The sequence below is a fragment of the Nothobranchius furzeri genome, chromosome 1 (assembly GCF_043380555.1).
Source record: "Nothobranchius furzeri strain GRZ-AD chromosome 1, NfurGRZ-RIMD1, whole genome shotgun sequence".
NCBI lineage: Eukaryota > Metazoa > Chordata > Actinopteri > Cyprinodontiformes > Nothobranchiidae > Nothobranchius > Nothobranchius furzeri.
The window spans coordinates 57,025,118-57,051,612 of NC_091741.1; the positions used below are offsets into that span (position 1 = coordinate 57,025,118).

Here is a 26,495-nt window from a genome sequence, read left to right on the forward strand (position 1 = left end):
ATCACAATGTACTTTGTTCGTCATTAAAACCTGTTCTCAGTAGAGGTACAGAATAATTTGTAAAACGATCGTATACGTTCACAGATTTGCCTTGCTTAATATTTTTAAACTACGGATTTGTAGCAAATTGTGACCCTAAACGATAGAGCCATTCTTTCACTATAATAAGAAGAGATCTTTTGATGAACTAATGTCAGAAGTGGGATTCGAACCCACGCCTCCAGAAGAGACTGCGACCTAAACGCAGTGCCTTGGACCGCTCGGCCATTCTGACTCTTGAGTTCATTGTTATTACAATGTACTTTGTTCGTCATTAAAACCTGTTCTCAGTAGAGGTACAGAATTATTTGTAAAACGATTGTAAACGTTCACAGATTTGCCTTGCTTATGATTTTTTAACTATGGATTTGTAGCAAATTGTGACCCTAAACGATAGAGCCATTCTTTCACTATAATCAGAAAACGTCATTTGATGAAGAGATGTGAGAAGTGGGATTCGAACCCAAGCCTCCAGAAGAGACTGTGACCTGAACGCAGCGCCTTGGACCGCTCGTGCATTCTGACTCTCAAGTTCAATTTTATTACAATGTACTTTGTTGATCGTTAAAACATGTTCACAGTAGAGGTACATTATAATTTGTATGACGATCGTAAACGTTCACAGATTTGCCTTGCTAAAGATTTTTAAACTACGGATTCGTAGCAAAGTGTGAGCCTAAATGATAGAGCCATCCTTTTACTATAATCAGAATATGTCTTTTGATGAACAGATGTCAGAAGTGGGATCTGAACCCACGCCTCCAGAAGAGACTGCGACCTGAACGCAGCGCCTTGGACCGCTCAGCCATTCTGACTGTCAAGTTCACTGTTATTACAATGTACTTTGTTCGTCATTAAAACCTGTTCTCCGTAGAGGTAGAGAATTATTTGTAAAACGATCGTAAACGTTCACAGATTTGCCTTGCTTAAGATTTTTAAACTATGGATTTGTAGCAAATTGTGACCCTAAACGATAGAGCCATTCTTTAACTATTATCAGAAAACATCCTTTGATGAACAGATGTCAGAAGTGGGATTCGAACCCACGCCTCCAGAAGAGACTGCGACCTGAACGCAGCGCCTTGGACCGCTCGGCCATTCTGACTGTCAAGTTCCTTGTTATTACAATGTACTTTGTTGATCGTTAAAACCTGTTCTCAGTAGATGTACATAATAATTTTTTAGACGATCGTAAACGTTCACAGATTTGCCTTGCATAAGATTTTTAAACTACGGATTAGTAGCAAATTGTGACCCTAAATGATAGAGCCATTCTTTCACTATAATCAGAAGAGGTCTTTTGATGAACAGATGTCAGAAGTGGGATTCGAACCCACGCCTCCAGAAGAGACTGCGACCTGAACACAGCGCCTTGGACCGCTCAGCCATTCTGACTGTCAAGTTCACTGTTATTACAATGTACTTTGTTCGTCATTAAAACCTGTTCTCAGTAGCGGTACAGAAAAATTTTGTAAGACAATCGTAAACATTCACAGATTTCCCTTGCTTAAGATTTTTAAAGTTCGGATTCGTATCAAATTGTAACCCTAAACGATAGAGCCATTCTTTCACTATAATCAGAATATGTCTTTTGATGAACAGATGTCAGAAGTGGGATTTGAACCCACGCCTCCAGAAGAAACTGTGACCTGAACGTAACGCCTTGGACCGCTGGGCCATTCTGACCCCCAAGTTCATTGTTATGACAATGTACTTTGTTCGTCATTAAAACCTGTTCTCAGTAGAAGTACAGAATAATTTGTAAAACGATCGTAAACGTTCACAGATTCGCCTTGCTTAATATTTTTAAACTACGGATTTGTAGCAAATTGTGACCCTAAACGATAGAGCCATTCTTTCACTATAATCAGAAGAGGTCTTTTGATGAACTAATGTCAGAAGTGGGATTCGAACCCACGCCTCCAGAAGAGACTGCAACCTAAACGCAGCGCCTTGGACCGCTCGGCCATTCTGACTCTTAAGTTCATTTTTATTACAATGTACTTTGTTCGTCATTAAAACCTGTTCTCAGTAGAGGTACAGAATTATTTGTAAAACGATCGTAAACGTTCACAGATTTGCCTTGCTTAAGATTTTTAAACTATGGATTTGTAGCAAATTGTGACCCTAAACGATAGAGCCATTCTTTCACTATAATCAGAATATGTCTTAACATGAACAGATGTCAGAAGTGGGATTCGAACCCACGCCTCCAGAAGAGACTGCGACCTGAACGCAGCGCCTTGGACCGCTCGGCCATTCTGACTGTCAAGTTCACTGTTATCACAATGTACTTTGTTCGTCATTAAAACCTGTTCTCAGTAGAGGTACATAATAATTTGTTAGACGATCGTAAACGTTCACAGATTTGCCTTGCATAAGATTTTTAAACTACGGATTAGTAGCAAATTGTGACCCTAAATGATAGAGCCATTCTTTCACTATAATCAGAAGAGGTCTTTTGATGAACAGATGTCATAAGTGAGATTCGATCCCACGCCTCCAGAAGAGACTGCGACCTGAACGCAGCGCCTTGGACCGCTCGGCCATTCTGACTGTCAAGTTCACTGTTATTACAATGTTCTTTGTCGATCATTAAAACCTGTTCTCAGTAGAGGTAAAGAATAATTTGTAAGACAATTGTAAATGTTCAGAGATTTGCCTGGCTTAAGATTTTAAAACTATGGATTTGTAGCAAATTTTCACCCTAAACGATAGAACCATTATTTCACTATAATCAGAAAATATCCATTGATGAACTGATGTCAGAAGTGGGATTCGAACCCACGCCTCCAGAAGAGACTGCGACCTGAACGCAGCGCCTTGGACCACTCGGCCATTCTGACTCTTAAGTTCATTGTTATCACAATGTACTTTGTTCGTCATTAAAACCTGTTCTCAGTAGAGGTACAGAATAATTTGTAAAACGATCGTATACGTTCACAGATTTGCCTTGCTTAATATTTTTAAACTACGGATTTGTAGCAAATTGTGACCCTAAACGATAGAGCCATTCTTTCACTATAATCAGAAGAGGTCTTTTGATGAACTAATGTCAGAAGTGGGATTCGAACCCACGCCTCCAGAAGAGACTGCGACCTAAACGCAGCGCCTTGGACCGCTCGGCCATTCTGACTCTTGAGTTCATTGTTATTACAATGTACTTTGTTCGTCATTAAAACCTGTTCTCAGTAGAGGTACAGAATTATTTGTAAAACGATCGTAAACGTTCACAGATTTGCCTTGCTTAAGATTTTTAAACTATGGATTTGTAGCAAATTGTGACCCTAAACGATAGAGCCATTCTTTCACTATAATCAGAATATGTCTTTTGATGAACAGATGTCAGAAGTGGGATTCGAACCCACGCCTCCAGAAGAGACTGCGACTTGAACGCAGCGCCTTGGACCGCTCGGCCATTCTGACTGTCAAGTTCACTGTTATTACAATGTACTTTGTTCGTCATTAAAACCTGTTCTCAGTAGAGGTACATAATAATTTGTTAGACGATCGTAAACGTTCACAGATTTGCCTTGCATAAGATTTTTAAACTACGGATTAGTAGCAAATTTTGACCCTAAATGATAGAGCCATTCTTTCACTATAATCAGAAGAGGTCTTTTGATGAACAGATGTCAGAAGTGGGATTCGAACCCACGCCTCCAGAAGAGACTACGACCTGAACGCAGCGCCTTAGACCGCTCGGCCATTCTGACTGTCAAGTTCACTGTTATTACAATGTACTTTGTCGATCATTAAAACCTGTTCTCAGTAGAGGTAAAGAATAATTTGTAAGACAATTGTAAATGTTCAGAGATTTGCCTGGCTTAAGATTTTAAAACTATGGATTTGTAGCAAATTTTCACCCTAAACGATAGAACCATTATTTCACTATAATCAGAAAATATCCTTTGATGAACTGATGTCAGAAGTGGGATTCGAACCCACGCCTCCAGAAGAAACTGTGACCTGAACGCAGCGCCTTGGACCACTCGGCCATTCTGACTCTTAAGTTCATTGTTATCACAATGTACTTTGTTCGTCATTAAAACCTGTTCTCAGTAGAGGTACAGAATAATTTGTAAAACGATCGTATAAGTTCACAGATTTGCCTTGCTTAATATTTTTAAACTACGGATTTGTAGCAAATTGTGACCCTAAACGATAGAGCCATTCTTTCACTATAATCAGAAGAGGTCTTTTGATGAACTAATGTCAGAAGTGGGATTCGAACCCACGCCTCCAGAAGAGACTGCGACCTAAACGCAGCGCCTTGGACCGCTCGGCCATTCTGACTCTTGAGTTCGTTGTTATTACAATGTACTTTGTTCGTCATTAAAACCTGTTCTCAGTAGAGGTACAGAATTATTTGTAAAACGATCGTAAACTTTCACAGATTTGCCTTGCTTATGATTTTTAAACTATGGATTTGTAGCAAATTGTGACCCTAAACGATAGAGCCATTCTTTCACTATAATCAGAAAACGTCATTTGATGAAGAGATGTGAGAAGTGGGATTCGAACCCAAGCCTCCAGAAGAGACTGTGACCTGAACGCAGCGCCTTGGACCGCTCGGGCATTCTGACTCTCAAGTTCAATTTTATTACAATGTACTTTGTTGATCGTTAAAACATGTTCACAGTAGAGGTACATTATAATTTGTATGACGATCGTAAACGTTCACAGATTTGCCTTGCTAAAGATTTTTAAACTACGGATTCGTAGCAAAGTGTGAGCCTAAATGATAGAGCCATCCTTTTACTATAATCAGAATATGTCTTTTGATGAACAGATGTCAGAAGTGGGATACGAACCCACGCCTCCAGAAGAGACTGCGACCTGAACGCAGCGTCTTGGACCGCTCAGCCATTCTGACTGTCAAGTTCACTGTTATTACAATGTACTTTGTTCGTCATTAAAACCTGTTCTCCGTAGAGGTAGAGAATTATTTGTAAAACGATCGTAAACGTTCACAGATTTGCCTTGCTTAAGATTTTTAAACTATGGATTTGTAGCAAATTGTGACCCTAAACGATAGAGCCATTCTTTAACTATTATCAGAAAACATCCTTTGATGAACAGATGTCAGAAGTGGGATTCGAACCCACGCCTCCAGAAGAGACTGCGACCTGAACGCAGCGCCTTGGACCGCTCGGCCATTCTGACTGTCAAGTTCCTTGTTATTACAATGTACTTTGTTGATCGTTAAAACCTGTTCTCAGTAGATGTACATAATAATTTTTTAGACGATCGTAAACGTTCACAGATTTGCCTTGCATAAGATTTTTAAACTACGGATTAGTAGCAAATTGTTACCCTAAATGATAGAGCCATTCTTTCACTATAATCAGAAGAGGTCTTTTGATGAACAGATGTCAGAAGTGGGATTCGAACCCACGCCTCCAGAAGAGACTGCGACCTGAACACAGCGCCTTGGACCGCTCAGCCATTCTGACTGTCAAGTTCACTGTTATTACAATGTACTTTGTTCGTCATTAAAACCTGTTCTCAGTAGCGGTACAGAAAAATTTGTAAGACAATCGTAAACATTCACAGATTTCCCTTGCTTAAGATTTTTAAAGTTTGGATTCGTATCAAATTGTAACCCTAAACGATTGAGCCATTCTTTCACTATAATCATAATATGTCTTTTGATGAACAGATGTCAGAAGTGGGATTTGAACCCACGCCTCCAGAAGAAACTGTGACCTGAACGTAACGCCTTGGACCGCTGGGCCATTCTGACCCTCAAGTTCATTGTTATGACAATGTACTTTGTTCGTCATTAAAACCTGTTCTCAGTAGAAGTACAGAATAATTTGTAAAACGATCGTAAATGTTCACAGATTTGCCTTGCTTAATATTTTTAAACTACGGATTTGTAGCAAATTGTGACCCTAAACGATAGAGCCATTCTTTCACTATAATCAGAAGAGGTCTTTTGATGAACTAATGTCAGAAGTGGGATTCGAACCCACGCCTCCAGAAGAGACTGCGACCTAAACGCAGCGCCTTGGACCGCTCGGCCATTCTGACTCTTAAGTTCATTATTATTACAATGTACTTTGTTCGTCATTAAAACCTGTTCTCAGTAGAGGTACAGAATTATTTGTAAAACGATCGTAAACGTTCACAGATTTGCCTTGCTTAAGATTTTTAAACTATGGATTTGTAGCAAATTGTGACCCTAAACGATAGAGCCATTCTTTCACTATAATCAGAATATGTCTTAACATGAACAGATGTCAGAAGTGGGATTCGAACCCACGCCTCCAGAAGAGACTGCGACCTGAACGCAGCGCCTTGGACCGCTCGGCCATTCTGACTGTCAAGTTCACTGTTATCACAATGTACTTTGTTCGTCATTAAAACCTGTTCTCAGTAGAGGTACATAATAATTTGTTAGACGATCGTAAACGTTCACAGATTTGCCTTGCATAAGATTTTTAAACTACGGATTAGTAGCAAATTGTGACCCTAAATGATAGAGCCATTCTTTCACTATAATCAGAAGAGGTCTTTTGATGAACAGATGTCAGAAGTGAGATTCGATCCCACGTCTCCAGAAGAGACTGCGACCTGAACGCAGCGCCTTGGACCGCTCGGCCATTCTGACTGTCAAGTTCACTGTTGTTACAATGTTCTTTGTCGATCATTAAAACCTGTTCTCAGTAGAGGTAAAGAATAATTTGTAAGACAATTGTAAATGTTCAGAGATTTGCCTGGCTTAAGATTTTAAAACTATGGATTTGTAGCAAATTTTCACCCTAAACGATAGAACCATTATTTCACTATAATCAGAAAATATCCTTTGATGAACTGATGTCAGAAGTGGGATTCGAACCCACGCCTCCAGAAGAGACTGCGACCTGAACGCAGCGCCTTGGACCACTCGGCCATTCTGACTCTTAAGTTCATTGTTATCACAATGTACTTTGTTCGTCATTAAAACCTGTTCTCAGTAGAGGTACAAAATAATTTGTAAAACGATCGTATACGTTCACAGATTTGCCTTGCTTAATATTTTTAAACTACGGATTTGTAGCAAATTGTGACCCTAAACGATAGAGCCATTCTTTCACTATAATCAGAAGAGGTCTTTTGATGAACTAATGTCAGAAGTGGGATTCGAACCCACGCCTCCAGAAGAGACTGCGACCTAAACGCAGCGCCTTGGACCGCTCGGCCATTCTGACTCTTGAGTTCATTGTTATTACAATGTACTTTGTTCGTCATTAAAACCTGTTCTCAGTTGAGGTACAGAATTATTTGTAAAACGATCGTAAACGTTCACAGATTTGCCTTGCTTAAGATTTTTAAACTATGGATTTGTAGCAAATTGTGACCCTAAACGATAGAGCCATTCTTTCACTATAATCAGAATATGTCTTTTGATGAACAGATGTCAGAAGTGGGATTCGAACCCACGCCTCCAGAAGAGACTGCGACCTGAACGCAGCGCCTTGGACCGCTCGGCCATTCTGACTGTCAAGTTCACTGTTATTACAATGTACTTTGTTCGTCATTAAAACCTGTTCTCAGTAGAGGTACATAATAATTTGTTAGACGATCGTAAACGTTCACAGATTTGCCTTGCATAAGATTTTTAAACTACGGATTAGTAGCAAATTGTGACCCTAAATGATAGAGCCATTCTTTCACTATAATCAGAAGAGGTCTTTTGATGAACAGATGTCAGAAGTGGGATTCGAACCCACGCCTCCAGAAGAGACTGCGACCTGAACGCAGCGCCTTAGACCGCTCGGCCATTCTGACTGTCAAGTTCACTGTTATTACAATGTACTTTGTCGATCATTAAAACCTGTTCTCAGTAGAGGTAAAGAATAATTTGTAAGACAATTGTAAATGTTCAGAGATTTGCCTGGCTTAAGATTTTAAAACTATGGATTTGTAGCAAATTTTCACCCTAAACGATAGAACCATTATTTCACTATAATCAGAAAATATCCTTTGATGAACTGATGTCAGAAGTGGGATTCGAACCCACGCCTCCAGAAGAGACTGCGACCTGAACGCAGCGCCTTGGACCGCTCGGCCATTCTGACTGTCAAGTTCACTGTTATCACAATGTACTTTGTCGACCATTAAAACCTGTTCTCAGTAGAGGTAAAGAATAATTTGTAAGACAATTGTAAATGTGCTCCTCCTTGAACCGTCACCTTATCGTGGTGGAGGAGTTTGAGTGCCCTAATGATCCTAGGAGCTATGTTGTCTGGGGCACTTAGTGCCCCTGGTAGGGTCTCCCATGACAAATTGGTCTTAGGTGAAGGATGAGACAAAGAACGGTTCAAAGGATCTTTCATGGCGGTGAAAACGAAGAGTCGGAGTACCCGGCCCGGAGGGTTACCGGGGTCCCACCCTGGAGCCAGGCCTGGGGTTGGGGCCCGTGAGCGAGCGCCTGGTGGCCGGGCTTTCGCCCATGGGGCCCGGCCGGGCCCAGCCCGAACCGGATACATGGGCTCGTCCAACTGTGGACCCACCACCCACAGGAGGAACATGAAGGGTCCGGTGCAATGTGAATCGGGTGGCAGACCAAGGCGGGAGCCTTGGCGGTCCAATCCCCGGACAAGAAAACTAGTTTTTGGGACATGGAACGTCACCTCGCTGGCGGGGAAGGAGCCGGAGCTTGTGGCAGAGGTTGAGCGGTACCGGCTAGATATAGTCGGACTCACCTCGACACATTGCATTGGCTCTGGAACCCGAGACCTGGAGAGGGGTTGGACACTCTACTTTGCTGGAGTTGCTCCGGGTGAGAGGCGGAGGGCTGGGGTTGGCTTTTTGTTAGCCCCGAGACTCTCTGCCTGTGTGTTGGGGTTTACCCCGGGGGACAAGAGGGTAGCGTCCTTGCGCCTTCGGGTCGGGGAACGGGTCCTGACTGTTGTTTGTGCTTATGGGCCAAATATCAGTTCAGAGTACCCACCCTTTTTGGAGTCCCTGGGACGAGTGCTAGATAGTGCTCCATCAGGGGACTCCATTGTCCTGCTGGGGGACTTCAATGCTCACGTGGGCAATGACAGCTTGACCTGGAGGGGTGTGATTGGGAGGAACGGCCCACCTGATCAGAACTCGAGCGGTGTTTTGTTATTGGACTTCTGTGCAAGCCGCAGTTTGGCCATAACGAACACCATGTTCGAACATAAGGATGCCCATCGGTACACTTGGTACCAGGGCAGCCTAGGTCACAGGTCGATGATAGATTTTGTAGTCGTATCATCTGACCTGCGGCCGTATGTTTTGGACACCCGAGTGAAGAGAGGGGCGGAGCTGTCAACTGATCACCACCTGGTGGTGAGTTGGATCAGATGGCAAGGGAACATGCCGCGTAGACCTGGCAGACCCAAACGCATAGTGAGGGTCTGCTGGGAATGCCTGGCAGAAGAACCTGTCAAGACGGTCTTCAACTCCCACCTCCGGCAGAGCTTTGACCACGTCCCGAGAGCAGTGGGGGACATTGAGTCCGAGTGGGCCTTGTTCCACTCTGTGATTGTCGAGGCGGCTGTTGCTAGCTGTGGTCGTAAGGTGGCCGGTGCCAGTCGTGGTGGCAACCCCCGTACCCGCTGGTGGACACCAGAGGTTCGGGGAGCCGTCAGGCTGAAGAAGGAGGCCTACAGGGCGTGGCTGGTCTGTGGGTCTCCGGAGGCAGCGGACAGGTACCGGATAGCCAAGCGGGGTGCAGCAGTGGCAGTTGCCGAGGCAAAATCTCGGGCGTGGGAGGAGTTTGGTGAGGCCATGGAGAAAGACTATCGATCGGCTCCAAAGAGGTTCTGGCAAACTGTCCGGCGCCTCAGGAGAGGAAGGCAGCAACTCGCTCACACTGTTTACAGTGGGGATGGGGAGCTGCTGACGTCAACTGAGGCTATAGTCGGACGGTGGAAGGAATACTTTGAGGAGCTCCTCAATCCCACCAATGCGCATTCCGAGGAGGAACCAGAGCTGGGAGGCCTGGGGATGGACTGTCCGATCTCGGGGGCAGAAGTTGCTGAGGTAGTCAAACAACTACACAGCGGCGGAGCCCCGGGGGCGGATGAGGTTCGTCCTGGGTATCTCAAGGCTATGGATGTTGTAGGGCTGTCATGGTTGACACGTCTCTACAACATTGCGTGGTCATCGGGGGCAGTTCCTAGGGAGTGGCAGACCAGGGTGGTGGTCCCCATCTTTAAGAAGGGTGACCTGAGGGTGTGTTCCAACTATAGGGGGATCACACTCCTCAGCCTCCCTGGAAAGGTCTACTCCAAGGTACTGGAGAGGAGGGTCCGATCGATAGTTGAATCTCAGATAGAGGAGGAGCAATGTGGTTTTCGTCCTGGCCGTGGAACTGTGGACCAGCTCTATACCCTTGCAAGGGTGATGGAGGGGGCATGGGAGTTTGCCCAACCAATCCACATGTGCTTTGTGGATTTGGAGAAGGCTTATGACCGTGTCCCCAGGGGCACCCTGTGGGGGACGCTCCAGGAGTATGGGGTGGGTGGCTTTCTGTTAAGGGCCATTCAGTCCCTTTACCAGAGGAGCGTGAGTTTGGTCCGCATAGCCGGTAGTAAGTCGGACCTGTTCCCAGTGAGGGTTGGACTCCGCCAGGGTTGCCCTTTGTCACCGGTTCTGTTCATCACTTTTATGGACAGAATTTCTAGACGCAGCCGTGGTGTGGAGTGTGTCGAGTTTGGTGGCAGGAGAATCTCGTCTCTGCTTTTTGCGGATGATGTGGTCCTCCTAGCTTCATCCAGCTCTGACCTTCAGCTCTTGCTGGGTAGGTTCGCGGCCGAATGTGAAGCGGCTGGGATGAGGATCAGCACCTCCAAATCTGAGACCATGGTTCTCGACCGGAAAAGGGTGGCTTGCCACCTCCGGGTCGGGGGAGAGGTCCTACCTCAAGTGGAGGAGTTTAAGTATCTCGGGGTCTTGTTCACGAGTGAGGGTAGGAGGGATCGGGAGATCGACAGGCGGATTGGTTCGGCGTCTGCAGTGATGCGGACGCTGAGCCGATCTGTCGTGGGGAAGAGGGAGCTGAGCCAGAAAGCCAGGCTCTCGATTTACCGGTCGATCTACGTCCCAATCCTCACCTATGGTCATGAGCTTTGGGTAATGACCGAAAGAACGAGATCGCGGATACAAGCGGCCGAAATGAGTTTCCTTTGTAGGGTGGCCGGGCTCAGCCTTAGAGATAGGGTGAGGAGCTCGGACATTCGGGAGGGACTCGGAGTAGAAACGCTGCTCCTCCGGATCGAAAGGAGCCAGTTGAGGTGGTTTGGGCATCTGGTCAGGATGCCTCCTGGACGCCTCCCCGGGGAGGTGTTTCGGGCATGTCCTGCCGGCAGAAGGCCCCCGGGTCGACCCAGGACACGTTGGAGAAGTTATATCTCCAATCTGGTCCGGGAACGCCTTGGGGTCCTGCCGGAGGAGCTGGTGGACAAGGCCGGGGAGAGGACGGCCTGGAGCTCCCTAGATGATATGCTGCCCCCGCGACCAGGACCCGGATAAGCGGAGGAAGACGACGACGACGACGACGACGAATTGTAAATGTTCAGAGATTTGCCTGGCTTAAGATTTTAAAACTATGGATTTGTAGCAAATTTTCACCCTAAACGATAGAACCATTATTTCACTATAATCAGAAAATATCCTTTGATGAACTGATGTCAGAAGTGGGATTCGAACCCACGCCTCCAGAAGAGACTGCGACCTGAACGCAGCGCCTTGGACCGCTCACCCATTCTGACTCTCAAGTTCATTGTTATTACAATGTACTTTGTTGATCGTTAAAACATGTTCACAGTAGAGGTACATAATAATTTGTAAGACGATCGTAAACGTTCACAGATTTGCCTTGCTAAAGATTTTTAAACTACGGATTCGTAGCAAAGTGTGAGCCTAAACGATAGAGCCATCCTTTTACTATAATCAGAAAATGTCTTTGGATGAACAGATGTCAGAAGTGGGATTCGAACCCACGCCTCCAGAAGAGACTGCGACCTGAACGCAGCGCCTTAGACCGCTCGGCCATTCTGACTGTCAAGTTCACTGTTATTACAATGTACTTTGTTCGTCATTAAAACCTGTTCTCAGTAGCGGTACAGAAAAATTTGTAAGACAATCGTTAACATTCACAGATTTGCCTTGCTTAAGATTTTTAAACTTCGGATTCGTATTAAATTGTAACCCTAAACGATAGAGCCATTCTTTCACTATAATCAGAATATGTCTTTTGATGAACAGATGTCAGAAGTGGGATTTGAACCCACACCTCCAGAAGAAACTGTGACCTGAACGTAACGCCTTGGACCGCTGGGCCATTCTGACCCTCAAGTTCATTGTTATGACAATGTACTTTGTTCGTCATTAAAACCTGTTCTCAGTAGAAGTACAGAATAATTTGTAAAACGATCGTATACGTTCACAGATTTGCCTTGCTTAATATTTTTAAACTACGGATTTGTAGCAAATTGTGACCCTAAACGATAGAGCCATTCTTTCACTATAATCAGAAGAGGTCTTTTGATGAACTAATGTCAGAAGTGGGATTCGAACCCACGCCTCCAGAAGAGACTGCGACCTAAACGCAGCGCCTTGGACCGCTCGGCCATTCTGACTCTTGAGTTCATTGTTATTACAATGTACTTTGTTCGTCATTAAAACCTGTTCTCAGTAGAGGTACAGAATTATTTGTAAAACGATCGTAAACGTTCACAGATTTGCCTTGCTTAAGATTTTTAAACTATGGATTTGTAGCAAATTGTGACCCTAAACGATAGAGCCATTCTTTCACTATAATCAGAATATGTCTTTTGATGAACAGATGTCAGAAGTGGGATTCGAACCCACGCCTCCAGAAGAGACTGCGACCTGAACGCAGCGCCTTGGACCGCTCGGCCATTCTGACTGTCAAGTTCACTGTTATTACAATGTACTTTGTTCGTCATTAAAACCTGTTCTCAGTAGAGGTACATAATAATTTGTTAGACGATCGTAAACGTTCACAGATTTGCCTTGCATAAGATTTTTAAACTACGGATTAGTAGCAAATTTTGACCCTAAATGATAGAGCCATTCTTTCACTATAATCAGAAGAGGTCTTTTGATGAACAGATGTCAGAAGTGGGATTCGAACCCACGCCTCCAGAAGAGACTACGACCTGAACGCAGCGCCTTAGACCGCTCGGCCATTCTGACTGTCAAGTTCACTGTTATTACAATGTACTTTGTCGATCATTAAAACCTGTTCTCAGTAGAGGTAAAGAATAATTTGTAAGACAATTGTAAATGTTCAGAGATTTGCCTGGCTTAAGATTTTAAAACTATGGATTTGTAGCAAATTTTCACCCTAAACGATAGAACCATTATTTCACTATAATCAGAAAATATCCTTTGATGAACTGATGTCAGAAGTGGGATTCGAACCCACGCCTCCAGAAGAAACTGTGACCTGAACGCAGCGCCTTGGACCACTCGGCCATTCTGACTCTTAAGTTCATTGTTATCACAATGTACTTTGTTCGTCATTAAAACCTGTTCTCAGTAGAGGTACAGAATAATTTGTAAAACGATCGTATAAGTTCACAGATTTGCCTTGCTTAATATTTTTAAACTACGGATTTGTAGCAAATTGTGACCCTAAACGATAGAGCCATTCTTTCACTATAATCAGAAGAGGTCTTTTGATGAACTAATGTCAGAAGTGGGATTCGAACCCACGCCTCCAGAAGAGACTGCGACCTAAACGCAGCGCCTTGGACCGCTCGGCCATTCTGACTCTTGAGTTCGTTGTTATTACAATGTACTTTGTTCGTCATTAAAACCTGTTCTCAGTAGAGGTACAGAATTATTTGTAAAACGATCGTAAACTTTCACAGATTTGCCTTGCTTATGATTTTTAAACTATGGATTTGTAGCAAATTGTGACCCTAAACGATAGAGCCATTCTTTCACTATAATCAGAAAACGTCATTTGATGAAGAGATGTGAGAAGTGGGATTCGAACCCAAGCCTCCAGAAGAGACTGTGACCTGAACGCAGCGCCTTGGACCGCTCGGGCATTCTGACTCTCAAGTTCAATTTTATTACAATGTACTTTGTTGATCGTTAAAACATGTTCACAGTAGAGGTACATTATAATTTGTATGACGATCGTAAACGTTCACAGATTTGCCTTGCTAAAGATTTTTAAACTACGGATTCGTAGCAAAGTGTGAGCCTAAATGATAGAGCCATCCTTTTACTATAATCAGAATATGTCTTTTGATGAACAGATGTCAGAAGTGGGATACGAACCCACGCCTCCAGAAGAGACTGCGACCTGAACGCAGCGTCTTGGACCGCTCAGCCATTCTGACTGTCAAGTTCACTGTTATTACAATGTACTTTGTTCGTCATTAAAACCTGTTCTCCGTAGAGGTAGAGAATTATTTGTAAAACGATCGTAAACGTTCACAGATTTGCCTTGCTTAAGATTTTTAAACTATGGATTTGTAGCAAATTGTGACCCTAAACGATAGAGCCATTCTTTAACTATTATCAGAAAACATCCTTTGATGAACAGATGTCAGAAGTGGGATTCGAACCCACGCCTCCAGAAGAGACTGCGACCTGAACGCAGCGCCTTGGACCGCTCGGCCATTCTGACTGTCAAGTTCCTTGTTATTACAATGTACTTTGTTGATCGTTAAAACCTGTTCTCAGTAGATGTACATAATAATTTTTTAGACGATCGTAAACGTTCACAGATTTGCCTTGCATAAGATTTTTAAACTACGGATTAGTAGCAAATTGTTACCCTAAATGATAGAGCCATTCTTTCACTATAATCAGAAGAGGTCTTTTGATGAACAGATGTCAGAAGTGGGATTCGAACCCACGCCTCCAGAAGAGACTGCGACCTGAACACAGCGCCTTGGACCGCTCAGCCATTCTGACTGTCAAGTTCACTGTTATTACAATGTACTTTGTTCGTCATTAAAACCTGTTCTCAGTAGCGGTACAGAAAAATTTGTAAGACAATCGTAAACATTCACAGATTTCCCTTGCTTAAGATTTTTAAAGTTTGGATTCGTATCAAATTGTAACCCTAAACGATTGAGCCATTCTTTCACTATAATCATAATATGTCTTTTGATGAACAGATGTCAGAAGTGGGATTTGAACCCACGCCTCCAGAAGAAACTGTGACCTGAACGTAACGCCTTGGACCGCTGGGCCATTCTGACCCTCAAGTTCATTGTTATGACAATGTACTTTGTTCGTCATTAAAACCTGTTCTCAGTAGAAGTACAGAATAATTTGTAAAACGATCGTAAATGTTCACAGATTTGCCTTGCTTAATATTTTTAAACTACGGATTTGTAGCAAATTGTGACCCTAAACGATAGAGCCATTCTTTCACTATAATCAGAAGAGGTCTTTTGATGAACTAATGTCAGAAGTGGGATTCGAACCCACGCCTCCAGAAGAGACTGCGACCTAAACGCAGCGCCTTGGACCGCTCGGCCATTCTGACTCTTAAGTTCATTATTATTACAATGTACTTTGTTCGTCATTAAAACCTGTTCTCAGTAGAGGTACAGAATTATTTGTAAAACGATCGTAAACGTTCACAGATTTGCCTTGCTTAAGATTTTTAAACTATGGATTTGTAGCAAATTGTGACCCTAAACGATAGAGCCATTCTTTCACTATAATCAGAATATGTCTTAACATGAACAGATGTCAGAAGTGGGATTCGAACCCACGCCTCCAGAAGAGACTGCGACCTGAACGCAGCGCCTTGGACCGCTCGGCCATTCTGACTGTCAAGTTCACTGTTATCACAATGTACTTTGTTCGTCATTAAAACCTGTTCTCAGTAGAGGTACATAATAATTTGTTAGACGATCGTAAACGTTCACAGATTTGCCTTGCATAAGATTTTTAAACTACGGATTAGTAGCAAATTGTGACCCTAAATGATAGAGCCATTCTTTCACTATAATCAGAAGAGGTCTTTTGATGAACAGATGTCAGAAGTGAGATTCGATCCCACGCCTCCAGAAGAGACTGCGACCTGAACGCAGCGCCTTGGACCGCTCGGCCATTCTGACTGTCAAGTTCACTGTTGTTACAATGTTCTTTGTCGATCATTAAAACCTGTTCTCAGTAGAGGTAAAGAATAATTTGTAAGACAATTGTAAATGTTCAGAGATTTGCCTGGCTTAAGATTTTAAAACTATGGATTTGTAGCAAATTTTCACCCTAAACGATAGAACCATTATTTCACTATAATCAGAAAATATCCTTTGATGAACTGATGTCAGAAGTGGGATTCGAACCCACGCCTCCAGAAGAGACTGCGACCTGAACGCAGCGCCTTGGACCACTCGGCCATTCTGACTCTTAAGTTCATTGTTATCACAATGTACTTTGTTCGTCATTAAAACCTGTTCTCAGTAGAGGTACAAAATAATTTGTAAAACGATCGTATACGTTCACAGATTTGCCTTGCTTAATATTTTTAAACTACGGATTTGTAGCAAATTGTGACCCTAAACGATAGAGCCATTCTTTCACTATAATCAGAAGAGGTCTTTTGATGAACTAATGTCAGAAGTGGGATTCGAACCCACGCCTCCAGAAGAGACTGCGACCTAAACGCAGCGCCTTGGACCGCTCGGCCATTCTGACTCTTGAGTTCATTGTTATTACAATGTACTTTGTTCGTCATTAAAACCTGTTCTCAGTTGAGGTACAGAATTATTTGTAAAACGATCGTAAACGTTCACAGATTTGCCTTGCTTAAGATTTTTAAACTATGGATTTGTAGCAAATTGTGACCCTAAACGATAGAGCCATTCTTTCACTATAATCAGAATATGTCTTTTGATGAACAGATGTCAGAAGTGGGATTCGAACCCACGCCTCCAGAAGAGACTGCGACCTGAACGCAGCGCCTTGGACCGCTCGGCCATTCTGACTGTCAAGTTCACTGTTATTACAATGTACTTTGTTCGTCATTAAAACCTGTTCTCAGTAGAGGTACATAATAATTTGTTAGACGATCGTAAACGTTCACAGATTTGCCTTGCATAAGATTTTTAAACTACGGATTAGTAGCAAATTGTGACCCTAAATGATAGAGCCATTCTTTCACTATAATCAGAAGAGGTCTTTTGATGAACAGATGTCAGAAGTGGGATTCGAACCCACGCCTCCAGAAGAGACTGCGACCTGAACGCAGCGCCTTAGACCGCTCGGCCATTCTGACTGTCAAGTTCACTGTTATTACAATGTACTTTGTCGATCATTAAAACCTGTTCTCAGTAGAGGTAAAGAATAATTTGTAAGACAATTGTAAATGTTCAGAGATTTGCCTGGCTTAAGATTTTAAAACTATGGATTTGTAGCAAATTTTCACCCTAAACGATAGAACCATTATTTCACTATAATCAGAAAATATCCTTTGATGAACTGATGTCAGAAGTGGGATTCGAACCCACGCCTCCAGAAGAGACTGCGACCTGAACGCAGCGCCTTGGACCGCTCGGCCATTCTGACTGTCAAGTTCACTGTTATCACAATGTACTTTGTCGACCATTAAAACCTGTTCTCAGTAGAGGTAAAGAATAATTTGTAAGACAATTGTAAATGTGCTCCTCCTTGAACCGTCACCTTATCGTGGTGGAGGAGTTTGAGTGCCCTAATGATCCTAGGAGCTATGTTGTCTGGGGCACTTAGTGCCCCTGGTAGGGTCTCCCATGACAAATTGGTCTTAGGTGAAGGATGAGACAAAGAACGGTTCAAAGGATCTTTCATGGCGGTGAAAACGAAGAGTCGGAGTACCCGGCCCGGAGGGTTACCGGGGTCCCACCCTGGAGCCAGGCCTGGGGTTGGGGCCCGTGAGCGAGCGCCTGGTGGCCGGGCTTTCGCCCATGGGGCCCGGCCGGGCCCAGCCCGAACCGGATACATGGGCTCGTCCAACTGTGGACCCACCACCCACAGGAGGAACATGAAGGGTCCGGTGCAATGTGAATCGGGTGGCAGACCAAGGCGGGAGCCTTGGCGGTCCAATCCCCGGACAAGAAAACTAGTTTTTGGGACATGGAACGTCACCTCGCTGGCGGGGAAGGAGCCGGAGCTTGTGGCAGAGGTTGAGCGGTACCGGCTAGATATAGTCGGACTCACCTCGACACATTGCATTGGCTCTGGAACCCGAGACCTGGAGAGGGGTTGGACACTCTACTTTGCTGGAGTTGCTCCGGGTGAGAGGCGGAGGGCTGGGGTTGGCTTTTTGTTAGCCCCGAGACTCTCTGCCTGTGTGTTGGGGTTTACCCCGGGGGACAAGAGGGTAGCGTCCTTGCGCCTTCGGGTCGGGGAACGGGTCCTGACTGTTGTTTGTGCTTATGGGCCAAATATCAGTTCAGAGTACCCACCCTTTTTGGAGTCCCTGGGACGAGTGCTAGATAGTGCTCCATCAGGGGACTCCATTGTCCTGCTGGGGGACTTCAATGCTCACGTGGGCAATGACAGCTTGACCTGGAGGGGTGTGATTGGGAGGAACGGCCCACCTGATCAGAACTCGAGCGGTGTTTTGTTATTGGACTTCTGTGCAAGCCGCAGTTTGGCCATAACGAACACCATGTTCGAACATAAGGATGCCCATCGGTACACTTGGTACCAGGGCAGCCTAGGTCACAGGTCGATGATAGATTTTGTAGTCGTATCATCTGACCTGCGGCCGTATGTTTTGGACACCCGAGTGAAGAGAGGGGCGGAGCTGTCAACTGATCACCACCTGGTTGTGAGTTGGATCAGATGGCAAGGGAACATGCCGCGTAGACCTGGCAGACCCAAACGCATAGTGAGGGTCTGCTGGGAATGCCTGGCAGAAGAACCTGTCAAGACGGTCTTCAACTCCCACCTCCGGCAGAGCTTTGACCACGTCCCGAGAGCAGTGGGGGACATTGAGTCCGAGTGGGCCTTGTTCCACTCTGTGATTGTCGAGGCGGCTGTTGCTAGCTGTGGTCGTAAGGTGGCCGGTGCCAGTCGTGGTGGCAACCCCCGTACCCGCTGGTGGACACCAGAGGTTCGGGGAGCCGTCAGGCTGAAGAAGGAGGCCTACAGGGCGTGGCTGGTCTGTGGGTCTCCGGAGGCAGCGGACAGGTACCGGATAGCCAAGCGGGGTGCAGCAGTGGCAGTTGCCGAGGCAAAATCTCGGGCGTGGGAGGAGTTTGGTGAGGCCATGGAGAAAGACTATCGATCGGCTCCAAAGAGGTTCTGGCAAACTGTCCGGCGCCTCAGGAGAGGAAGGCAGCAACTCGCTCACACTGTTTACAGTGGGGATGGGGAGCTGCTGACGTCAACTGAGGCTATAGTCGGACGGTGGAAGGAATACTTTGAGGAGCTCCTCAATCCCACCAATGCGCATTCCGAGGAGGAACCAGAGCTGGGAGGCCTGGGGATGGACTGTCCGATCTCGGGGGCAGAAGTTGCTGAGGTAGTCAAACAACTACACAGCGGCGGAGCCCCGGGGGCGGATGAGGTTCGTCCTGGGTATCTCAAGGCTATGGATGTTGTAGGGCTGTCATGGTTGACACGTCTCTACAACATTGCGTGGTCATCGGGGGCAGTTCCTAGGGAGTGGCAGACCAGGGTGGTGGTCCCCATCTTTAAGAAGGGTGACCTGAGGGTGTGTTCCAACTATAGGGGGATCACACTCCTCAGCCTCCCTGGAAAGGTCTACTCCAAGGTACTGGAGAGGAGGGTCCGATCGATAGTTGAATCTCAGATAGAGGAGGAGCAATGTGGTTTTCGTCCTGGCCGTGGAACTGTGGACCAGCTCTATACCCTTGCAAGGGTGATGGAGGGGGCATGGGAGTTTGCCCAACCAATCCACATGTGCTTTGTGGATTTGGAGAAGGCTTATGACCGTGTCCCCAGGGGCACCCTGTGGGGGACGCTCCAGGAGTATGGGGTGGGTGGCTTTCTGTTAAGGGCCATTCAGTCCCTTTACCAGAGGAGCGTGAGTTTGGTCCGCATAGCCGGTAGTAAGTCGGACCTGTTCCCAGTGAGGGTTGGACTCCGCCAGGGTTGCCCTTTGTCACCGGTTCTGTTCATCACTTTTATGGACAGAATTTCTAGACGCAGCCGTGGTGTGGAGTGTGTCGAGTTTGGTGGCAGGAGAATCTCGTCTCTGCTTTTTGCGGATGATGTGGTCCTCCTAGCTTCATCCAGCTCTGACCTTCAGCTCTTGCTGGGTAGGTTCGCGGCCGAATGTGAAGCGGCTGGGATGAGGATCAGCACCTCCAAATCTGAGACCATGGTTCTCGACCGGAAAAGGGTGGCTTGCCACCTCCGGGTCGGGGGAGAGGTCCTACCTCAAGTGGAGGAGTTTAAGTATCTCGGGGTCTTGTTCACGAGTGAGGGTAGGAGGGATCGGGAGATCGACAGGCGGATTGGTTCGGCGTCTGCAGTGATGCGGACGCTGAGCCGATCTGTCGTGGGGAAGAGGGAGCTGAGCCAGAAAGCCAGGCTCTCGATTTACCGGTCGATCTACGTCCCAATCCTCACCTATGGTCATGAGCTTTGGGTAATGACCGAAAGAACGAGATCGCGGATACAAGCGGCCGAAATGAGTTTCCTTTGTAGGGTGGCCGGGCTCAGCCTTAGAGATAGGGTGAGGAGCTCGGACATTCGGGAGGGACTCGGAGTAGAAACGCTGCTCCTCCGGATCGAAAGGAGCCAGTTGAGGTGGTTTGGGCATCTGGTCAGGATGCCTCCTGGACGCCTCCCCGGGGAGGTGTTTCGGGCATGTCCTGCCGGCAGAAGGCCCCCGGGTCGACCCAGGACACGTTGGAGAAGTTATATCTCCAATCTGGTCCGGGAACGCCTTGGGGTCCTGCCGGAGGAGCTGGTGGACAAGGCCGGGGAGAGGACGGCCTGGAGCTCCCTAGATGATATGCTGCCCCCGCGACCAGGACCCGGATAAGCGGAGGAAGACGACGACGACGACGACGACGAATTGTAAATGTTCAGAGATTTGCCTGGCTTAAGATTTTAAAACTATGGATTTGTAGCAAATTTTCACCCTAAACGATAGAACCATTATTTCACTATAATCAGAAAATATCCTTTGATGAACTGATGTCAGAAGTGGGATTCGAACCCACGCCTCCAGAAGAGACTGCGACCTGAACGCAGCGCCTTGGACCGCTCACCCATTCTGACTCTCAAGTTCATTGTTATTACAATGTACTTTGTTGATCGTTAAAACATGTTCACAGTAGAGGTACATAATAATTTGTAAGACGATCGTAAACGTTCACAGATTTGCCTTGCTAAAGATTTTTAAACTACGGATTCGTAGCAAAGTGTGAGCCTAAACGATAGAGCCATCCTTTTACTATAATCAGAAAATGTCTTTGGATGAACAGATGTCAGAAGTGGGATTCGAACCCACGCCTCCAGAAGAGACTGCGACCTGAACGCAGCGCCTTAGACCGCTCGGCCATTCTGACTGTCAAGTTCACTGTTATTACAATGTACTTTGTTCGTCATTAAAACCTGTTCTCAGTAGCGGTACAGAAAAATTTGTAAGACAATCGTTAACATTCACAGATTTGCCTTGCTTAAGATTTTTAAACTTCGGATTCGTATTAAATTGTAACCCTAAACGATAGAGCCATTCTTTCACTATAATCAGAATATGTCTTTTGATGAACAGATGTCAGAAGTGGGATTTGAACCCACACCTCCAGAAGAAACTGTGACCTGAACGTAACGCCTTGGACCGCTGGGCCATTCTGACCCTCAAGTTCATTGTTATGACAATGTACTTTGTTCGTCATTAAAACCTGTTCTCAGTAGAAGTACAGAATAATTTGTAAAACGATCGTATACGTTCACAGATTTGCCTTGCTTAATATTTTTAAACTACGGATTTGTAGCAAATTGTGACCCTAAACGATAGAGCCATTCTTTCACTATAATCAGAAAACATCCTTTGATGAACAGATGTCAGAAGTGGGATTCGAACCCACGCCTCCAGAAGAGACTGCGACCTGAACGCAGCGCCTTGGACCGCTCGGCCATTCTGACTGTCAAGTTCACTGTTATTACAATGTACTTTGTCCGTCATTAAAACCTGTTCTCAGTAGAGGTACAGAATAATTTGTAAAACGATCGTATACGTTCACAGATTTGCCTTGCTAAAGATTTTTAAACTACGGATTCGTAGCAAAGTGTGAGCCTAAACGATAAAGCCATCCTTTTACTATAATCAGAATATGTCTTTGGATGAACAGATGTCAGAAGTGGGATTCGAACCCACGCCTCCAGAAGAGACTGCGACCTGAACGCAGCGCCTTAGACCGCTCGGCCATTCTGACTGTCAAGTTCACTGTTATTACAATGTACTTTGTTCGTCATTAAAACCTGTTCTCAGTAGCGGTACAGAAAAATTTGTAAGACAATCGTAGACAGTCACAGATTTGCCTTGCTTAAGATTTTTAAACTTCGGATTCGTATCAAATTGTAACCCTAAACTATAGAGCCATTCTTTCACTATAATCAGAATATGTCTTTTGATGAACAGATGTCAGAAGTGGGATTTGAACCCACGCCTCCAGAAGAAACTGTGACCTGAACGTAACGCCTTGGACCGCTGGGCCATTCTGACCCTCAAGTTCATTGTTATGACAATGTACTTTGTTCGTCATTAAAACCTGTTCTCAGTAGAAGTACAGAATAATTTGTAAAACGATCGTATACGTTCACAGATTTGCCTGGCTTAAGATTTTAAAACTATGGATTTGTAGCAAATTTTCACCCTAAACGATAGAACCATTATTTCACTATAATCAGAAAATATCCTTTGATGAACTGATGTCAGAAGTGGGATTCGAACCCACGCCTCCAGAAGAGACTGCGACCTAAACGCAGCGCCTTGGACCGCTCGGCCATTCTGACTGTCAAGTTCATTGTTATTACAATGTACTTTGTTCGTCATTAAAACCTGTTCTCAGTAGAGGTACAGAATTATTTGTAAAACGATCGTAAACGTTCACAGATTTGCCTTGCTTAAGATTTTTAAACCATGGATTTGTAGCAAATTGTGCCCCTAAACGATAGAGCCATTCTTTCACTATAATCAGAATATGTCTTAACATGAACAGATGTCAGAAGTGGGATTCGAACCCACGCCTCCAGAAGAGACTGCGACCTGAACGCAGCGCCTTGGACCGCTCGGCCATTCTGACCGTCAAGTTCACTGTTATTACAATGTACTTTGTTCGTCATTAAAACCTGTTCTCAGTAGAGGTACATAATAATTTGTTAGATGATCGTAAACGTTCACAGATTTGCCTTGCATAAGATTTTTAAACTACGGATTAGTAGCAAATTGTGACCCTAAATGATAGAGCCATTCTTTCACTATAATCAGAAGAGGTCTTTTGATGAACAGATGTCAGAAGTGGGATTCGAACCCACACCTCCAGAAGAGACTGCGACCTGAACGCAGCGCCTTGGACCGCTCGGCCATTCTGACTGTCAAGTTCACTGTTATTACAATGTACTTTGTTCGTCATTAAAACCTGTTCTCAGTAGAGGTACATAATAATTTGTTAGACGATCGTAAACGTTCACAGATTTGCCTTGCATAAGATTTTTAAACTACGGATTAGTAGCAAATTGTGACCCTAAATGATAGAGCCATTCTTTCACTATAATCAGAAGAGGTCTTTTGATGAACAGATGTCAGAAGTGGGATTCGAACCCACGCCTCCAGAAGAGACTGCGACCTGAACGCAGCGCCTTGGACCGCTCGGCCATTCTGACTGTCAAGTTCACTGTTATCACAATGTACTTTGTTCGTCATTAAAACCTGTTCTCAGTAGAGGTACATAATAATTTGTTAGACGATCGTAAACGTTCACAGATTTGCCTTGCATAAGATTTTTAAACTACGGATTAGTAGCAAATTGTGACCCTAAATGATAGAGCCATTCTTTCACTATAATCAGAAGAGGTCTTTTGATGAACAGATGTCAGAAGTGGGATTCGAACCCACGCCTCCAGAAGAGACTGCGACCTGAACGCAGCGCCTTGGACCGCTCGGCCATTCTGACTGTCAAGTTCACTGTTATCACAATGTACTTTGTTCGTCATTAAAACCTGTTCTCAATAGAGGTACATAATAATTTGTTAGACGATCGTAAACGTTCACAGATTTGCCTTGCATAAGATTTTTAAACTACGGATTAGTAGCAAATTGTGACCCTAAATGATAGAGCCATTCTTTCACTATAATCAGAAGAGGTCTTTTGATGAACAGATGTCAGAAGTGGGATTCGAACCCACGCCTCCAGAAGAGACTGCGACCTAAACGCAGCGCCTTGGACCGCTCGGCCATTCTGACTGTCAAGTTCACTGTTATTACAATGTTCTTTGTCGATCATTAAAACCTGTTCTCAGTAGAGGTAAAGAATAATTTGTAAGACAATTGTAAATGTTCAGAGATTTGCCTGGCTTAAGATTTTAAAACTAAGGATTTGTAGCAAATTTTCACCCTAAACGATAGAACCATTATTTCACTATAATCAGAAAATATCCTTTGATGAACTGATGTCAGAAGTGGGATTCGAACCCACGCCTCCAGAAGAGACTGCGACCTGAACGCAGCGCCTTGGACCACTCGGCCATTCTGACTCTTAAGTTCATTGTTATCACAATGTACTTTGTTCGTCATTAAAACCTGTTCTCAGTAGAGGTACAGAATAATTTGTAAAACGATCGTATACGTTCACAGATTTGCCTTGCTTAATATTTTTAAACTACGGATTTGTAGCAAATTGTGACCCTAAACGATAGAGCCATTCTTTCACTATAATAAGAAGAGATCTTTTGATGAACTAATGTCAGAAGTGGGATTCGAACCCACGCCTCCAGAAGAGACTGCGACCTAAACGCAGTGCCTTGGACCGCTCGGCCATTCTGACTCTTGAGTTCATTGTTATTACAATGTACTTTGTTCGTCATTAAAACCTGTTCTCAGTAGAGGTACAGAATTATTTGTAAAACGATCGTAAACGTTCACAGATTTGCCTTGCTTATGATTTTTTAACTATGGATTTGTAGCAAATTGTGACCCTAAACGATAGAGCCATTCTTTCACTATAATCAGAAAACGTCATTTGATGAAGAGATGTGAGAAGTGGGATTCGAACCCAAGCCTCCAGAAGAGACTGTGACCTGAACGCAGCGCCTTGGACCGCTCGTGCATTCTGACTCTCAAGTTCAATTTTATTACAATGTACTTTGTTGATCGTTAAAACATGTTCACAGTAGAGGTACATTATAATTTGTATGACGATCGTAAACGTTCACAGATTTGCCTTGCTAAAGATTTTTAAACTACGGATTCGTAGCAAAGTGTGAGCCTAAATGATAGAGCCATCCTTTTACTATAATCAGAATATGTCTTTTGATGAACAGATGTCAGAAGTGGGATCTGAACCCACGCCTCCAGAAGAGACTGCGACCTGAACGCAGCGCCTTGGACCGCTCAGCCATTCTGACTGTCAAGTTCACTGTTATTACAATGTACTTTGTTCGTCATTAAAACCTGTTCTCCGTAGAGGTAGAGAATTATTTGTAAAACGATCGTAAACGTTCACAGATTTGCCTTGCTTAAGATTTTTAAACTATGGATTTGTAGCAAATTGTGACCCTAAACGATAGAGCCATTCTTTAACTATTATCAGAAAACATCCTTTGATGAACAGATGTCAGAAGTGGGATTCGAACCCACGCCTCCAGAAGAGACTGCGACCTGAACGCAGCGCCTTGGACCGCTCGGCCATTCTGACTGTCAAGTTCCTTGTTATTACAATGTACTTTGTTGATCGTTAAAACCTGTTCTCAGTAGATGTACATAATAATTTTTTAGACGATCGTAAACGTTCACAGATTTGCCTTGCATAAGATTTTTAAACTACGGATTAGTAGCAAATTGTGACCCTAAATGATAGAGCCATTCTTTCACTATAATCAGAAGAGGTCTTTTGATGAACAGATGTCAGGAGTGGGATTCGAACCCACGCCTCCAGAAGAGACTGCGACCTGAACACAGCGCCTTGGACCGCTCAGCCATTCTGACTGTCAAGTTCACTGTTATTACAATGTACTTTGTTCGTCATTAAAACCAGTTCTCAGTAGCGGTACAGAAAAATTTGTAAGACAATCGTAAACATTCACAGATTTCCCTTGCTTAAGATTTTTAAAGTTCGGATTCGTATCAAATTGTAACCCTAAACGATAGAGCCATTCTTTCACTATAATCAGAATATGTCTTTTGATGAACAGATGTCAGAAGTGGGATTTGAACCCACGCCTCCAGAAGAAACTGTGACCTGAACGTAACGCCTTGGACCGCTGGGCCATTCTGACCCTCAAGTTCATTGTTATGACAATGTACTTTG

General features: G+C 44.6%; 1 protein-coding gene and 45 non-coding genes across 46 annotated transcripts in view; 1 reads left to right on the forward strand and 45 right to left on the reverse strand.

Moving 5' to 3' along the window:
• The window catches only part of mapk11 (mitogen-activated protein kinase 11), a 183,631-nt gene that overhangs the window by 97,248 nt on the left and 59,888 nt on the right, over positions 1-26,495 (forward strand). The gene's annotated exons all lie outside the window — the stretch shown is intronic.
• Positions 192-274, reverse strand: trnal-uag (transfer RNA leucine (anticodon UAG)). Its single transcript has one exon. It is a non-coding gene; the product is annotated as a tRNA-Leu (tRNA).
• Positions 1,062-1,144, reverse strand: trnal-cag (transfer RNA leucine (anticodon CAG)). The gene has a single exon. It is a non-coding gene; the product is annotated as a tRNA-Leu (tRNA).
• On the reverse strand, positions 1,352-1,434 carry trnal-cag (transfer RNA leucine (anticodon CAG)). Its single transcript has one exon. It is a non-coding gene; the product is annotated as a tRNA-Leu (tRNA).
• Positions 1,933-2,015, reverse strand: trnal-uag (transfer RNA leucine (anticodon UAG)). The gene has a single exon. It is a non-coding gene; the product is annotated as a tRNA-Leu (tRNA).
• On the reverse strand, positions 2,223-2,305 carry trnal-cag (transfer RNA leucine (anticodon CAG)). The gene has a single exon. It is a non-coding gene; the product is annotated as a tRNA-Leu (tRNA).
• Positions 2,803-2,885, reverse strand: trnal-cag (transfer RNA leucine (anticodon CAG)). The gene has a single exon. It is a non-coding gene; the product is annotated as a tRNA-Leu (tRNA).
• Positions 3,093-3,175, reverse strand: trnal-uag (transfer RNA leucine (anticodon UAG)). Its single transcript has one exon. It is a non-coding gene; the product is annotated as a tRNA-Leu (tRNA).
• On the reverse strand, positions 3,383-3,465 carry trnal-caa (transfer RNA leucine (anticodon CAA)). Its single transcript has one exon. It is a non-coding gene; the product is annotated as a tRNA-Leu (tRNA).
• On the reverse strand, positions 3,673-3,755 carry trnal-cag (transfer RNA leucine (anticodon CAG)). Its single transcript has one exon. It is a non-coding gene; the product is annotated as a tRNA-Leu (tRNA).
• trnal-uag (transfer RNA leucine (anticodon UAG)) lies at positions 4,253-4,335 on the reverse strand. The gene has a single exon. It is a non-coding gene; the product is annotated as a tRNA-Leu (tRNA).
• On the reverse strand, positions 5,123-5,205 carry trnal-cag (transfer RNA leucine (anticodon CAG)). The gene has a single exon. It is a non-coding gene; the product is annotated as a tRNA-Leu (tRNA).
• Positions 5,413-5,495, reverse strand: trnal-cag (transfer RNA leucine (anticodon CAG)). Its single transcript has one exon. It is a non-coding gene; the product is annotated as a tRNA-Leu (tRNA).
• Positions 5,993-6,075, reverse strand: trnal-uag (transfer RNA leucine (anticodon UAG)). The gene has a single exon. It is a non-coding gene; the product is annotated as a tRNA-Leu (tRNA).
• trnal-cag (transfer RNA leucine (anticodon CAG)) lies at positions 6,283-6,365 on the reverse strand. Its single transcript has one exon. It is a non-coding gene; the product is annotated as a tRNA-Leu (tRNA).
• Positions 6,863-6,945, reverse strand: trnal-cag (transfer RNA leucine (anticodon CAG)). Its single transcript has one exon. It is a non-coding gene; the product is annotated as a tRNA-Leu (tRNA).
• trnal-uag (transfer RNA leucine (anticodon UAG)) lies at positions 7,153-7,235 on the reverse strand. The gene has a single exon. It is a non-coding gene; the product is annotated as a tRNA-Leu (tRNA).
• Positions 7,443-7,525, reverse strand: trnal-cag (transfer RNA leucine (anticodon CAG)). Its single transcript has one exon. It is a non-coding gene; the product is annotated as a tRNA-Leu (tRNA).
• On the reverse strand, positions 7,733-7,815 carry trnal-cag (transfer RNA leucine (anticodon CAG)). The gene has a single exon. It is a non-coding gene; the product is annotated as a tRNA-Leu (tRNA).
• trnal-cag (transfer RNA leucine (anticodon CAG)) lies at positions 8,023-8,105 on the reverse strand. Its single transcript has one exon. It is a non-coding gene; the product is annotated as a tRNA-Leu (tRNA).
• On the reverse strand, positions 11,982-12,064 carry trnal-cag (transfer RNA leucine (anticodon CAG)). The gene has a single exon. It is a non-coding gene; the product is annotated as a tRNA-Leu (tRNA).
• Positions 12,562-12,644, reverse strand: trnal-uag (transfer RNA leucine (anticodon UAG)). The gene has a single exon. It is a non-coding gene; the product is annotated as a tRNA-Leu (tRNA).
• Positions 12,852-12,934, reverse strand: trnal-cag (transfer RNA leucine (anticodon CAG)). The gene has a single exon. It is a non-coding gene; the product is annotated as a tRNA-Leu (tRNA).
• trnal-cag (transfer RNA leucine (anticodon CAG)) lies at positions 13,142-13,224 on the reverse strand. Its single transcript has one exon. It is a non-coding gene; the product is annotated as a tRNA-Leu (tRNA).
• trnal-uag (transfer RNA leucine (anticodon UAG)) lies at positions 13,722-13,804 on the reverse strand. Its single transcript has one exon. It is a non-coding gene; the product is annotated as a tRNA-Leu (tRNA).
• Positions 14,592-14,674, reverse strand: trnal-cag (transfer RNA leucine (anticodon CAG)). The gene has a single exon. It is a non-coding gene; the product is annotated as a tRNA-Leu (tRNA).
• On the reverse strand, positions 14,882-14,964 carry trnal-cag (transfer RNA leucine (anticodon CAG)). Its single transcript has one exon. It is a non-coding gene; the product is annotated as a tRNA-Leu (tRNA).
• On the reverse strand, positions 15,462-15,544 carry trnal-uag (transfer RNA leucine (anticodon UAG)). The gene has a single exon. It is a non-coding gene; the product is annotated as a tRNA-Leu (tRNA).
• Positions 15,752-15,834, reverse strand: trnal-cag (transfer RNA leucine (anticodon CAG)). Its single transcript has one exon. It is a non-coding gene; the product is annotated as a tRNA-Leu (tRNA).
• Positions 16,332-16,414, reverse strand: trnal-cag (transfer RNA leucine (anticodon CAG)). The gene has a single exon. It is a non-coding gene; the product is annotated as a tRNA-Leu (tRNA).
• On the reverse strand, positions 16,622-16,704 carry trnal-uag (transfer RNA leucine (anticodon UAG)). The gene has a single exon. It is a non-coding gene; the product is annotated as a tRNA-Leu (tRNA).
• trnal-cag (transfer RNA leucine (anticodon CAG)) lies at positions 16,912-16,994 on the reverse strand. The gene has a single exon. It is a non-coding gene; the product is annotated as a tRNA-Leu (tRNA).
• trnal-cag (transfer RNA leucine (anticodon CAG)) lies at positions 17,202-17,284 on the reverse strand. Its single transcript has one exon. It is a non-coding gene; the product is annotated as a tRNA-Leu (tRNA).
• Positions 17,492-17,574, reverse strand: trnal-cag (transfer RNA leucine (anticodon CAG)). The gene has a single exon. It is a non-coding gene; the product is annotated as a tRNA-Leu (tRNA).
• On the reverse strand, positions 21,451-21,533 carry trnal-cag (transfer RNA leucine (anticodon CAG)). The gene has a single exon. It is a non-coding gene; the product is annotated as a tRNA-Leu (tRNA).
• On the reverse strand, positions 22,031-22,113 carry trnal-cag (transfer RNA leucine (anticodon CAG)). The gene has a single exon. It is a non-coding gene; the product is annotated as a tRNA-Leu (tRNA).
• trnal-cag (transfer RNA leucine (anticodon CAG)) lies at positions 22,321-22,403 on the reverse strand. The gene has a single exon. It is a non-coding gene; the product is annotated as a tRNA-Leu (tRNA).
• trnal-uag (transfer RNA leucine (anticodon UAG)) lies at positions 22,901-22,983 on the reverse strand. The gene has a single exon. It is a non-coding gene; the product is annotated as a tRNA-Leu (tRNA).
• trnal-cag (transfer RNA leucine (anticodon CAG)) lies at positions 23,191-23,273 on the reverse strand. The gene has a single exon. It is a non-coding gene; the product is annotated as a tRNA-Leu (tRNA).
• On the reverse strand, positions 23,481-23,563 carry trnal-cag (transfer RNA leucine (anticodon CAG)). The gene has a single exon. It is a non-coding gene; the product is annotated as a tRNA-Leu (tRNA).
• trnal-cag (transfer RNA leucine (anticodon CAG)) lies at positions 23,771-23,853 on the reverse strand. Its single transcript has one exon. It is a non-coding gene; the product is annotated as a tRNA-Leu (tRNA).
• trnal-cag (transfer RNA leucine (anticodon CAG)) lies at positions 24,061-24,143 on the reverse strand. The gene has a single exon. It is a non-coding gene; the product is annotated as a tRNA-Leu (tRNA).
• On the reverse strand, positions 24,351-24,433 carry trnal-uag (transfer RNA leucine (anticodon UAG)). Its single transcript has one exon. It is a non-coding gene; the product is annotated as a tRNA-Leu (tRNA).
• trnal-cag (transfer RNA leucine (anticodon CAG)) lies at positions 24,641-24,723 on the reverse strand. The gene has a single exon. It is a non-coding gene; the product is annotated as a tRNA-Leu (tRNA).
• trnal-uag (transfer RNA leucine (anticodon UAG)) lies at positions 24,931-25,013 on the reverse strand. The gene has a single exon. It is a non-coding gene; the product is annotated as a tRNA-Leu (tRNA).
• Positions 25,801-25,883, reverse strand: trnal-cag (transfer RNA leucine (anticodon CAG)). The gene has a single exon. It is a non-coding gene; the product is annotated as a tRNA-Leu (tRNA).